Consider the following 13,549-nt stretch of genomic DNA (forward strand, 5'->3'; position numbering starts at 1 on the left):
GAGGCTGTGGTGGAGGCTGTGGTGGAGGCTGTGGTGGAGGCTGTGGTGGAGGCTGTGGTGGAGGAGGCTGTGGTGGAGGCTGTGGTGGAGGCTGTGGTGGAGGCTGTGGTGGAGGCTGTGGTGGAGGAGGCTGTGGTGGAGGCTGTGGTGGAGGCTGTGGTGGAGGAGGCTGTGGTGGAGGCTGTGGTGGAGGCTGTGGTGGAGGCTGTGGTGGAGGCTGTGGTGGAGGCTGTGGTGGAGGCTGTGGTGGAGGCTGTGGTGGAGGAGGCTGTGGTGGAGGCTGTGGTGGAGGCTGTGGTGGAGGAGGCTGTGGTGGAGGCTGTGGTGGAGGCTGTGGTGGAGGCTGTGGTGGAGGCTGTGGTGGAGGAGGCTGTGGTGGAGGCTGTGGTGGAGGCTGTGGTGGAGGCTGTGGTGGAGGAGGCTGTGGTGGAGGAGGCTGTGGTGGAGGCTGTGGTGGAGGCTGTGGTGGAGGCTGTGGTGGAGGCTGTGGTGGAGGAGGAGGCTGTGGTGGAGGCTGTGGTGGAGGAGGCTGTGGTGGAGGCTGTGGTGGAGGCTGTGGTGGAGGCTGTGGTGGAGGCTGTGGTGGAGGAGGCTGTGGTGGAGGCTGTGGTGGAGGCTGTGGTGGAGGCTGTGGTGGAGGAGGCTGTGGTGGAGGCTGTGGTGGAGGCTGTGGTGGAGGCTGTGGGGGAGGCGGTGGTGGCGGCTGTGGTGGAGGCTGTGGTGGAGGCTGTGGTGGAGGCTGTGGTGGAGGCTGTGGTGGAGACTGTGGTGGAGGCTGTGGTGGAGGCTGTGGTGGAGGAGGCTGTGGTGGAGGAGGCTGTGTGGAGGAGGCTGTGGTGGAGGAGGCTGTGTGGAGGAGGCTTTTGTGGAGGAGGCTGTGGTGGAGGAGGCTGTGTGGAGGAGGCTGTGTGGAGGTTACCTGGAGGTTATTCCGGGGATCAACGCCCCCGCGGCCCGGTCCATGACCAGGCCTCCCGATGGATCAGGGCCTGATCAACTAGGCTGTTACTGCTGGCCGCACGCAGTCCAACGTACGAGCCACAGCCCGGCTGATCCGGCACTGACTTTAGGTATCTGTCCAGCTCTCTCTTGAAGGCAGCCAGGGGTTTATTGGCAATTCCCCTAATGCTTGATGGGAGGCTGTTAAACAGTTTTGGGCCCCGGACACTTATGGTGTTTTCTCTTAGTGTACCAATGGCGCCCCTACTTTTTATTGGCGGCATTTTGCATCGCCTGCCCAGTCTTTTACTTTCGTAGGGAGTGATTTCTGTGTGCAGATTTGGGACCATTCCTTCCAAGATTTTCCAAGTGTAGATTATGATATATCTCTCCCTCCTGCGTTCCAACGAGTACAAGTCAAGTGTTTCCAAGCGTTCCCAGTAGTTAAGGTGCTTGACAGAACTTATACGTGCAGTAAAGGATCTCTGTACACTCTCTAGATCTGCGATTTCACCTGCTTTGAATGGAGATGTTAATGTACAGCAGTATTCCAGCCTAGAGAGAACAAGTGATTTGAAAAGAATCATCATGGGCTTGGCATCTCTCGTTTTGAAAGTTCTCATTATCCATCCTATCATTTTCTTTGCACGTGCGATCGTGGCACTGTTGTGATCCTTGAAAGTGAGATCCTCAGACATTACTACTCCCAGGTCCCTTACATTATTTTCCCGCTCTATTGTATGGCCAGAGTCAGTAGTATACTCTGTTCTAGTTATTATCTCCTCCAGTTTTCCATAACGGAGTAGTTGGAATTTGTCCTCATTGAACATCATATTGTTTACCGTTGCCCACTGGAGGCGGCAGTGGTGGAGGAGGCTTTGATGGAGGAGGCTGTGGTGGAGGAGGCTGTGGTGGAGGAGGCTGTGGTTGAGGAGGCTATGGTGGAGGAGGCTTTGGTGGAGGAGGCTGTGGTGGAGGAGGCTGTGGTGGAGGAGGCTGTGGTGGAGGAGGTTGTGGTGGAGGAGGTTGTGGTGGAGGAGGTTGTGATGGAGGAGGTTGTGATGGAGGAGGTTGTGATGGAGGAGGTTGTGGTGGAGGAGGCTGTGGTGGAGGAGGCTGTGTGGAGGAGGCTGTGGTGGAGGAGGCTGTGTGGAGGAGGCTGTGGTGGAGGAGGCAGTGCACGTGGAGGAAATGGTGGAGGAGGCAGTGGTGGAGGAGGTAGTTGTGGAGGAGGCAGTGGAGGTGGAAAAAATGGTGGAGGAGGCAGTGGTGGAGAAGGATGTGGTATAGAAGGCAGTTGTGGAGGAGGCAGTGGTAGAGGAGGCAGTGGTAGAGGAGGCAGTGGTAGAGGAGGCAGTGGTAGAGGAGGCAGTTGTGGAGACAGTGGTGGAGGGTGCAGGGGGTGCAGAGGACAAGGGTGGAGAGGGCAGGGGTGGAGGGTGGAGGGTTACCTGGAGGTTACCTGGAGGTTATTCCGGGGATCAACGCCCCCGCGGCCCGGTCCATGACCAGGCCTCCCGGTGGATCAGGGCCTGATTAACCAGGCTGTTACTCCTGGCTGCACGCAGTCCAACGTACGAGCCACAGCCCGGCTGATCCGGCACTGACTTTAGGTATCTGTCCAGCTCTCTCTTGAAGGCAGCCAGGGGTTTATTGGTAATGTCCCTAATGCTTGGTGGGAGGCTGTTAAACAGTCTTGGGCCCCGGACACTTATGGTGTTTCCCTTAGTGTACCTATGGCGCCCCTACTTTTTATTGGCGGCATTTTGCATCGCCTGCCCAGTCTTTTACTTTCGTAGAGAGTGATTTCTGTGTGCAGATTCGGGACCATTCCTTCCAGGATTTTCCAAGTGTAGATTATGATATATCTCTCCCTCCTGCGTTCCAATGAGTACAAGTCAAGTGCTTCCAAGCGTTCCCAGTAGTTAAGGTGCTTGACAGAACTTATACGTGCAGTAAAGGATCTCTGTACACTCTGTACAATTTCAACTGCTGTGAATGGAGATGTTAATGTACAGCAGTATTCCAGCCTAGAGAGAACAAGTGATTTGAAAAGGATCATCATTGGCTTGGCATCTCTCGTTTTGAACGTTCTCGTTATCCATCTTATCATTTTCTTTGCATTTGTGATCGTGGCACTGTTGTGCAGGGGTGCAGGGGTGGAGGGTGCAGGGATGGAGGGTGCAGGGGTGGAGGGGCAGGTGTGAAGGGTTCAGGGAGCAGGGGTGAAGGGTTCAGGGGGCAGGGGTGAAGGGTGAATGGGTGGAGGGTGCAGGGGTAAAGAGGGCAGGAGTGGAAAAGACATGGATAGATAAGACAGGGGTAGAGAGGACAGGGGTAGAGAGGACATGGGTAGAGAAGACAGGGGTAGAGAGGACAGGGGTAGAGAGGACAGGGGTAGAGAGGACAGGGGTAGAGAGGACAGGGGTAGAGAGGACAGGGGTAGAGAGGACAGGGGTAGAGAGGACAGGGGTAGAGAAGACAGGGGTAGAGAGGACAGGGGTAGAGAAGACAGGGGTAGAGAGGACAGGGGTAGAGAGGACAGGGGTAGAGAGGACAGGGGTAGAGAGGACAGGGGTAGAGAGGACAGGGGTAGAGAGGACAGGGGTAGAGAGGACAGGGGTAGAGAGGACATGGGTAGAGAAGACAGGGGTAGAGAGGACAGGGGTAGAGAGGACAGGGGTAGAGAGGACAGGGGTAGAGAGGACAGGGGTAGAGAGGACAGGGGTAGAGAAGACAGGGGTAGAGAGGACAGGGGTAGAGAAGACAGGGGTAGAGAGGACAGGGGTAGAGAGGACAGGGGTAGAGAGGACAGGGGTAGAGAGGACAGGGGTAGAGAGGACAGGGGTAGAGAGGACAGGGGTAGAGAGGACAGGGGTAGAGAGGACATGGGTAGAGAAGACAGGGGTAGAGAGGACAGGGGTAGAGAGGACAGGGGTAGAGAGGACAGGGGTATAGAGGACAGGGGTAGAGAGGACAGGGGTATAGAGGACAGGGGTAGAGAGGATAGGGGTAGAGAGGACAGGGGTAGAGAGGACAGGGGTAGAGAAGACAGGGGTAGAGAGGACAGGGGTAGAGAAGACAGGGGTAGAGAGGACATGGGTAGAGAGGACAGGGGTAGAGAGGACATGGGTAGAGAAGACAGGGGTAGAGAGGACAGGGGTAGAGAGGACAGGGGTAGAGAGGACAGGGGTATAGAGGACAGGGGTAGAGAGGACAGGGGTATAGAGGACAGGGGTAGAGAGGATAGGGATAGAGAGGACAGGGGTAGAGAGGACAGGGGTAGAGAGGACAGGGGTAGAGAGGACAGGGGTAGAGAGGACAGGGGTAGAGAGGACATGGGTAGAGAAGACAGGGGTAGAGAGGACAGGGGTAGAGAGGACAGGGGTAGAGAGGACAGGGGTATAGAGGACAGGGGTAGAGAGGACAGGGGTATAGAGGACAGGGGTAGAGAGGATAGGGGTAGAGAGGACAGGGGTAGAGAGGACAGGGGTAGAGAAGACAGGGGTAGAGAGGACAGGGGTAGAGAAGACAGGGGTAGAGAGGACATGGGTAGAGAGGACAGGGGTAGAGAGGACATGGGTAGAGAAGACAGGGGTAGAGAGGACAGGGGTAGAGAGGACAGGGGTAGAGAGGACAGGGGTATAGAGGACAGGGGTAGAGAGGACAGGGGTATAGAGGACAGGGGTAGAGAGGATAGGGATAGAGAGGACAGGGGTAGAGAGGACAGGGGTAGAGAGGACAGGGGTATAGAGGACAGGGGTAGAGAGGATAGGGATAGAGAGGACAGGGGTAGAGAGGACAGGGGTAGAGAGGACAGGGGTAGAGAGGACATGGGTAGAGAAGACAGGGGTAGAGAGGACAGGGGTAGAGAAGACAGGGGTAGAGAGGACATGGGTAGAGAAGACAGGGGTAGAGAGGACAGGGCTAGAGAGGACAGGGGTAGAGAGGACAGGGGTATAGAGGACAGGGGTAGAGAGGATAGGGATAGAGAGGACAGGGGTAGAGAGGACAGGGGTAGAGAGGACAGGGGTATAGAGGACAGGGGTAGAGAGGATAGGGATAGAGAGGACAGGGGTAGAGAGGACAGGGGTAGAGAGGACAGGGGTAGAGAGGACATGGGTAGAGAAGACAGGGGTAGAGAGGACAGGGGTAGAGAGGACAGGGGTAGAGAGGACAGGGGTAGAGAGGACATGGGTAGAGAAGACAGGGGTAGAGAGGACAGGGGTAGAGAAGACAGGGGTAGAGAGGACATGGGTAGAGAAGACAGGGGTAGAGAGGACAGGGGTAGAGAGGACAGGGGTAGAGAGGACAGGGGTATAGAGGACAGGGGTAGAGAGGACAGGGGTAGAGAGGACAGGGGTATAGAGGACAGGGGTAGAGAGGATAGGGATAGAGAGGACAGGGGTAGAGAGGACAGGGGTAGAGAGGACAGGGGTAGAGAGGACAGGGGTAGAGAGGACAGGGGTAGAGAGGACAGGGGTAGAGAGAACAGAGGTAGAGAGGACAGGGGTAGAGAGGACAGGGGTAGAGAGGACAGGGGTAGAGAGGACAGGGGTAGAGAGGACAGGGGTAGAGAGGACAGGGGTAGAGAGGATAGGGGTAGAGAGGACAGGGGTAGAGAGGACAGGGGTAGAGAGGACAGGGGTAGAGAGGACAGGGGTAGAGAGGACAGGGGTAGAGAGGACAGGGATAGAGAGGACAGGGGTAGAGAGGACAGGGGTAGAGAGGACAGGGGTAGAGAGGACAGGGGTAGAGAGGACAGGGGTAGAGAGGACAGGGGTAGAGAGGACAGGGGTAGAGAGGACAGGGGTAGAAAGGACAGGGGTAGAGAGAACAGAGGTAGAGAGGACAGGGGTAGAGAGGATAGGGGTAGAGAGGACAGGGGTAGAGAGGACAGAGGTAGAGAGGACAGGGGTATAGAGGACAGGGTAGAGAGGATAGGGATAGAGAGGACAGGGGTAGAGAGGATAGGGGTAGAGAGGACAGGGGTAGAGAGGACAGGGGTAGAGAGGACAGGGGTAGAGAGGACAGGGGTAGAGAGGACAGGGGTAGAGAGGACAGGGGTAGAGAGGACAGGGGTAGAGAGGACAGGGGTAGAGAGGACAGGGGTAGAGAGGACAGGGGTAAAGAGGACAGGGGTAGAGAGGACAGGGGTAGAGAGGACAGGGGTAGAGAGGACAGGGGTAGAGAGGACAGGGGTAGAGAGGACAGGGGTAGAGAGGACAGGGGTAGAGAGGACAGGGGTAGAGAGGACAGGGGTAGAGAGGACAGGGGTAGAGAGGACAGGGGTAGAGAGGACAGGGGTAGAGAGGACAGGGGTAAAGAGGACAGGGGTAGAGAGGACAGGGGTAGAGAGGACAGGGGTAGAGAGGACAGGGGTAGAGAGGAAAGGGGTAGAGAGGACAGGGGTAGAGAGGACAGGGGTAGAGAGGACAGGGGTAGAGAGGACAGGGGTAGAGAGGACAGGGGTAGAGAGGACAGGGGTAGAGAGGACAGGAGTAGAGAGGACAGGGGTAGAGAGGACAGGGGTAGAGAGGACAGGTGTAGAGAGGACAGGGGTAGAGAGGACAGGGGTAGAGAGGACAGGGGTAGAGAGGACAGGGGTAGAGAGGACAGGGGTAGAGAGGACAGGGGTAGAGAGGACAGGGGTAGAGAGGACAGGGATAGAGAGGACAGGGGTAGAGAGGACAGGGGTAGAGAGGACAGGGGTAGAGAGGACAGGGGTAGAGAGGATAGGGGTAGACAGGATAGGGGTAGAGAGGACAGAGGTAGAGAGGACAGGGGTATAGAGGACAGGGTAGAGAGGATAGGGATAGAGAGGACAGGGGTAGAGAGGACAGGGGTAGAGAGGACAGGGGTAGAGAGGACAGGGGTAGAGAGGACAGGGGTAGAGAGGACAGGGGTAGAGAGGACAGGGGTAGAGAGGACAGGGGTAGAGAGGACAGGGGTAGAGAGGACAGGGGTAGAGAGGACAGGGGTAGAGAGGACAGGGGTAGAGAGGACAGGGGTAGAGAGGACAGGGGTAGAGAGGACAGGGGTAGAGAGGAAAGGGGTAGAGAGGACAGGGGTAGAGAGGACAGGGGTAGAGAGGACAGGGGTAGAGAGGACAGGGGTGGAGAGGACAGGGGTAGAGAGGACAGGGGTAGAGAGGACAGGGGTAGAGAGGACAGGGGTAGAGAGGACAGGGGTAGAGGGCCCAGGGGTAGAAAGGACAGGGGTGGAGGGATCAGGGGTAGAAAGGACAGGGGTGGAGGGCCAAGGGGTAGAGAGGACAGGGGTCGAGGGCCAAGGGGTAGAGAGGACAGGGGTGGAGGGCCAAGGGGTAGAGAGGACAGGGGTAGAGGGCCCAGGGGTAGAAAGGACAGGGGTTGAGGGCCCAGGGGTAGAAAGGACAGGGGTGGAGGGCCAAGGGGTACAGAGGACAGGGGTGGAGGGCCAAGGGGTAGAGAGGACAGGGGTGGAGGGCCAAGGGGTAGAGAGGAAAGGGGTGTAAGTGTTCATGTTAGAGTAGTATAAGAAAACATTGATTACCAGCACTTATAACGTCTCCCAGACGTGAGTTAAGACGCTACAACATTACAAGCACTTATAACGTCTCCCAGACGTGAGTTAAGACGCTACAACATTACCAGCACTTATAACGTCTCCCAGACGTGAGTTAGGACGCTACAACATTACCAGCACTGATAACGTCTCGCAGACGTGAGTTAGGACGCAACAACATTACCAACACTTATAACGTCTCCCAGACGGTGAGGACGCTGCTGCAACATTAAACATTATCAGCATACTATCAAAATTGTAGTTATTGTTTAAATAGCGGAAAATAACCTGTAATGGCAGCTGGGACAGGGGTAAGATGGCAGGGTGCAGAGGCATGAGTGATAATGGCAGGGGAGAGATGGCAGGGTACAAAAGTATGAGTGTTACTGGTAGGGGGAAGATGGCAGGGTGGAGGTTGCTGGGGTAAAGGAGCAACTGGGGAGGCGAGGCGAGGTTATGACCAGAGCTTTGGTAAGATAGGGGAAGGATTTAAATGTGTGTGTGTGTGTTGTGTTATTCATGAAGAAGTTGAATTCATAAGACAGGTATACCTCCTGCCCGTCAACTGCATACCGCTATACCAGCTGTATACCGGTGTGCGACTGAATTGGAAGGGTGTATACTGTTTGCAATTGCCTTTTTTTTGCGCAAGAGGTCGGTCGTAAGGCTGCAGCTGCAGGTGGTAGTTGCAGGTCTTTTGATGGAAGTTGGTTGCTAGGCTGGAGTTGCTTGGCTAAGTAGTTTCCGAGGTGGTGTCCTATTGTAGGATGGTGGTAGATGTTAAAAGGTTAGTTGTAAGGTGTTGACTGACTGAAGTGGGTCACCCAAAATTGGGGAACGTTAATCCATGTTACTGGACGTAGAATGGTTCTGGTGGTATCCATTCTTCTAATTCTTCGGGGAGGTCACTCAGGATTCTTGGTCGAGGGAAGTTCCCCTTGTGGATGAACCGTTGAACTCTTTGGTGAAGGGTCATTCTTTGGGATCTGTGGGGAGGGGAGGGGGGTGTTGATGGTGTAGTCCGTAGTGTTTGATGGTTGGGGTGGGTTCTCTCTGTCAGGTACATTGAGTTCCTGCATGTCATATAGTTGTTTCATCTTTAGTTTGTCTAGCCTGATATTAATTGCAGTGATTCTCTGTTGTATGTGCAGATCTTCCGTACTGATCCTGAATCTGGTGCCAGTGATAAAATGGAGGGCTCTGTTTTTGAATCTTTGGAGTTTTAGCATGTTAGTTTTAGTTGTTAGTGACATAGGTACACAAGGGTGCTCTAGCAGAGGTGTAATCATCATCTTGTACAGGTGTTTCTTGATGTGGGAGGATGTGGGAGGGGCTGCATTGAATCGGAAAAGTTGGCCGAGGCGGGCTTTTGCTAGGTTCACTTTTTTGGTTATGTGGGATGTGAAGTGGAGTAATATGTCGATCTCATACCCTAGGATCTTGTTTGGATTTCTGATAGCGATTCATATACCTCTGATGAAAATACTCCCTTTGTCTTCTATTCGATGGTGCTGATGAGGACTTTATCTGGGTTGGTTATGATTCTCCATTTTTCCTCCCACCAGAGATGGGGGTTGAAGAGACTACATAGATAACATCGTCTGCAAATGGGTGATGATGGTATCATTGTGTTCAAGTTGAAGGAGGTCATTAACATACATATTGGAGAGGGCTGAGGCAAGAGCCTTGTGGTACTCCAGTTGTCGCCGTGAATGGTGTTACTGCTGTACCATGGAAGGTGGAAATGATATTTCTACCTGTTAAGAAGTTGTATGTGAGCCTGAGAAAAGTCCAGTTTTGATCTGGGAGGTCTGCAAGTTTGAAAATGAGTCCGTCGTGCCACAGGCTGTCAAAGGCCTTGTGTGCGTCCTTAGTTGCAATCAGGGCCAGGTTCCCTTGCTTCCTCAGGCTGGCCACTGCATCAAAGATGATGTTTATCGCATATTGTGTGCTGCGATGGGACCTGAAGCCGAACTGCTTTTCGGAGAATAGGTGGTTGAACTCCATGTAGAAGTTCATTCTGAGATTATTTTCTTGAAGACTTTGCCCGTGACTTCGAGTAAGGAGATGGACCTGTAGTTCTCGGGGTTTCGGTTGTCCTTGTTGGGTTTTGCGATGAAAATCCTCTTTGCGGTCTTAAATGCCACTGGCAAGTGTCCCGATGCCGAGACAGGGAGGGGAGAGGAGTGGAGGAAAGAGAGGGAGCTTAGAACTGAAGTAGAGATGGCAGAACACAGGGATGGAGGAGCAATAGTTGAGAAGGCTGTGATGGAGGAACATTGTGAATGGGGTAAAAGTAAAGGGAAAGAAGTGGAGGGAGTAGATATGGTGGGGAAATGTTGGAGGAGTTGTTTGTGAATTAGACACAAGTGGAAAGGGGGAGGGGCATGATAAAGGGGCAGGTGTAAAGGGGCAAAAGTAGAGGGACAGTAATGGAGGGGGCAGGGGTGATGGGAAAAGTGGAAAAGGGAGGAAGTGGAAGGGTGAGAAGTGTAAAGGTACAGGCACAGGAAACAAGAGTGTACTGGTCAGTGGTAGTAGTGGGGGCATGGATGGAGGTATCATTGGAGTGGAGGTGGCTGGAGAGGAGGGGGCTGGAGTGGAGGGGCAGGATTGGAGAATACAGTGGAGGGGTAGGAACTGAGAGGGAAGAGGTTGAGGTACAGGATTGGAAAGGCTGTGGTAATAAGGGCAGGGGTTAAGGGGTCAGTGGTCAAAGGGAAAGGGATTGGTGGAGTGGTAAGAGTGGGTCTTGCAGGGGTGAAGACTGTAGTGGTTTCAGTGGCGCAGGAGGAAGTGATGGAAAGGTTAGTGGTGTAGTGGGCAGTGGTAGAGGAGGGACTGATGGAGAGGGCAGTGTTGGAGGGGAAAAAGGAGGTTGGAATGGGGTGGAGGGGACAGCAGTTTAAAAAGAGCTAAGTGGATTGGTGGATGGGCAGATGTGACAGAAGGAGAAATGGAAAAAGGCATGGGTACAGAGCGCACGATTGGAGGAGTTAGGAATGGAGGGAGAGCAGGAGGATGGAGAATTGTTGCAGTGGGCAGATTAGGGGGTGGAGGTTAACTGTAGTCACTTCCTGGGTTCGCTGCTAGGTGCCAGACCAAGCCTCGTAGTTGCTGGCATGATCAATCAGGTTGCTGGCTCCCGCTACCCGCAACCAAGCATATGCACCACATCCTGGCTGATTAGGTACTCATTTGAGGAAATTGTCGATATCCCTCTTGAAGACAAGCAGGAGTCTGTTGACAAGCGCCTTTATAAATACAGTGGACCCCCGCATAACGATTACCTCCGAATGCGACCAATTATGTAAGTGTATTTATGTAAGTGCATTTGTACGTGTATGTTTGGGGGTTTGAAATGGACTAATCTACTTCACAATATTCCTTATGGGAATAAATTCGGCCAGTACTGGCACCTGAACATACTTATGGAGTGAAAAAATATCGTTAACCGGGGGTCCACTGTAAAGGGAAAGTATTGAAGAGTCAATTTTTCTTTACGCTTATTGACTTTTCTCTCAGTATACTGATCGCTCCCTTGTTTTTCACTGAAGGTATCTTGCACCATCTGCCTCTTGTTTGCGTAAGTTCTCATTTCGTTGACCAGGTTTCTGACCAATCCCCCAAAATCTGCCTAGCAAAGATTATCATCTTCCAGTTCTGCAGTTTCTTTTGCCTTGAAGAGGGCCATTAGTATACAGCAATATTCCAACCAAGAGATAACGAGTAACTTGAGTGTCATCAATGATCTGGCATCTCTTGTTTCGAGAGATCTTGTTATCAAACCTATCATTTTCTTTGCAGTTGAGACAACAACACTTGCGTTCCTTGAACGAAAACCTCTGACAATATCACTCGAAGACCTGTCACATTAGACTGAGTGGTTTGAATTTGTCTTGTACTCCAGTCTCGTTTTATTTCAATACTTCCATAAATCAGTAAATTAAATTTGTTCTCATTGAACATCATATTGTTGTCAGTAGCCCACTGGAAGATGTAGTTAATATCAGCTAGAAGGCTCACTGTGCCTTCTTTGGATTCCACTCTCATGCAGATTCTAATATCGTCTGTAAAGGATGAGACTTTGGTTGATATCCCAATATATGTCAGATATGAAAATGAGGAAGAGATGTGGGGTGAGTACAGTGCTTTGGGAAGCAATATTATAATCACAGGGGAGCGCTAAAACCATAGGATTATACAGCGCATGTGGGGGGTTGTGTGGAAGGTATTCAGGCTCAATTCAGGGAACTGGAGCAGAGATCCAGTTCCCTAGATCAAGAGCCCCTCACCAGCGTCAGGGAACCTCCCTTGAGGGGACTTTGGGAAACAGCTCTGTTCCCAGCAGAAACACTGTTGGAACAAGTTCAAATGTCTTCAAGAGAAAACCAAATCAACCAAACTGTGACGGATATTGGGGCAGTGGGTCTCTAGTAGCAACAGCCTGATTGACCAGGCTATCACAAAACGAGCCTGAGCCATGGCCGGGCTGTGACCAAGGGCTCATCCTGGCCTTCTCATTAGTTCTGCTACTCTTGGGTACAAACCTCTCCTCAGCTTCCTTTCACATTGTTGTTACATATTCCATCATCTCGTTTACTGACTTCCCTGCCAGTGCTCTGGCCCACTGAACCTTGGGCAGGAAATTCTTCATGCTTGTGTAGTCTCCTCTCTCTTGTAGTTTGGCTTCATTTGTCCTGCCCTTTCTGTTTCCCTCTCCACCACTTGTAACTCTACTATGTATTCGAAATTCAGAACCACGTTGTCATTGGCTCCGAGGGTTCTTTCATATGTGATATCCTCAATATCTGCATTACTGAAAGAGAATACTAGGTCCAGTCTTGCTGGTTCGTCCTCTTCTCTCTCTCTGGTAGGGGCCCTTACATGTTGGTACATGAGGTTTTCCAGTACCACCTCCATCCTCTTAGCCCTCCAAGTTTCTGGGCCCGCATGTGACTCCAGGTTCTCTCAGTCAATTTATTTGTTATTAAAGTCACCCTCAATTAGTAGCTGTGCCCTGCTCACATGAGCCCTTCAATACACTTCAGCCAGTGTGTCAACCATTGCTCTGTTACTCTTATCATATTCTTGTCTTGGCCTCTGGCTGCTCTGTAGTGGGTTGTACATCACTACAATTACCCCCTTGGGACCTTCAGATTGAAGTGTTCCTATTATGTAGTTTCTTGCTTCATCTCTGTCTCCTCTATCCAGCTTGTTAAAATCCCATTGGTTTTTGATGAGCAATGCCACTCTCGTGCCACTCTTCCCACTTATTCGTTATTCCATCAGTGTTGTTGTACCATAACTTCGGTTTCCTCTCCAATGCTGTGTTTTGGGGACTCTGTGGGGATGGGGGACCTGGGAGTGTGGTGTGGGGTTCCACAGCATAGTGTGGGGTGGGGGCTGGAAGTGTGGATTGTGGTTTGTGTTGGGATAGCATGTTTGGCTGTGGGGTTCTAAGGGTGGTTGTGTGTGTACTTGCACTTCTTGCTCTGCCCAGCTCTGGTTGTCCTCTGCTGACTCTGTCCTTGTTTCTGTTCCTAGCCCCTCTCGTTTCTGTGTCTTCTCCCACAGCTGCTGTTGATGTGTTCTTGTTCTGTTATGGTCTAGGAACATTCCCTTGTATGTTGATTCTTTCAACCATGATTTCTCTTGCAGCATCCTGTTCCACACCATTTCTGTCTTGAAAATCAGTTTGAGCTGTCGATTTCTCCCCATCAAGTACCCTCCTATTCTCTGAAAATTTACTGTCTCACTCATGTCCTCGCCTATTTCTTTGATGATGTTTTCAATCTCCTGTTTTTCTTTCTGCTGTCTTTCATTATGTGTCCTCCCTTCGCTCTCTTGAAGCCCATGCATAAACACCGACTTCTCCCTCTCCTCCTCCCATTGCTTTTCTCTCTGTGTCTCTGGGTCTCGTTTGTACAGGGCCATTGTGGCCCTTATTTTTTCCTGTAACTCTTGATGGCATGGTCGTTCTTCTGCACAGGACCTCTCACTTTCTTTACCTTCTCCCCCCTTACTTACTGCTATCCCTGTTCCTAACAGCTCTCCCCCTACA

General features: G+C 52.4%; 1 protein-coding gene across 1 annotated transcript in view; it reads right to left on the reverse strand.

Moving 5' to 3' along the window:
- The window catches only part of LOC138854523 (uncharacterized), a 194,489-nt gene that overhangs the window by 160,903 nt on the left and 20,037 nt on the right, over window positions 1-13,549 (reverse strand). The window lies entirely within an intron of this gene.

This window comes from Cherax quadricarinatus, chromosome 62 (assembly GCF_038502225.1).
Source record: "Cherax quadricarinatus isolate ZL_2023a chromosome 62, ASM3850222v1, whole genome shotgun sequence".
Classification (NCBI taxonomy): domain Eukaryota; kingdom Metazoa; phylum Arthropoda; class Malacostraca; order Decapoda; family Parastacidae; genus Cherax; species Cherax quadricarinatus.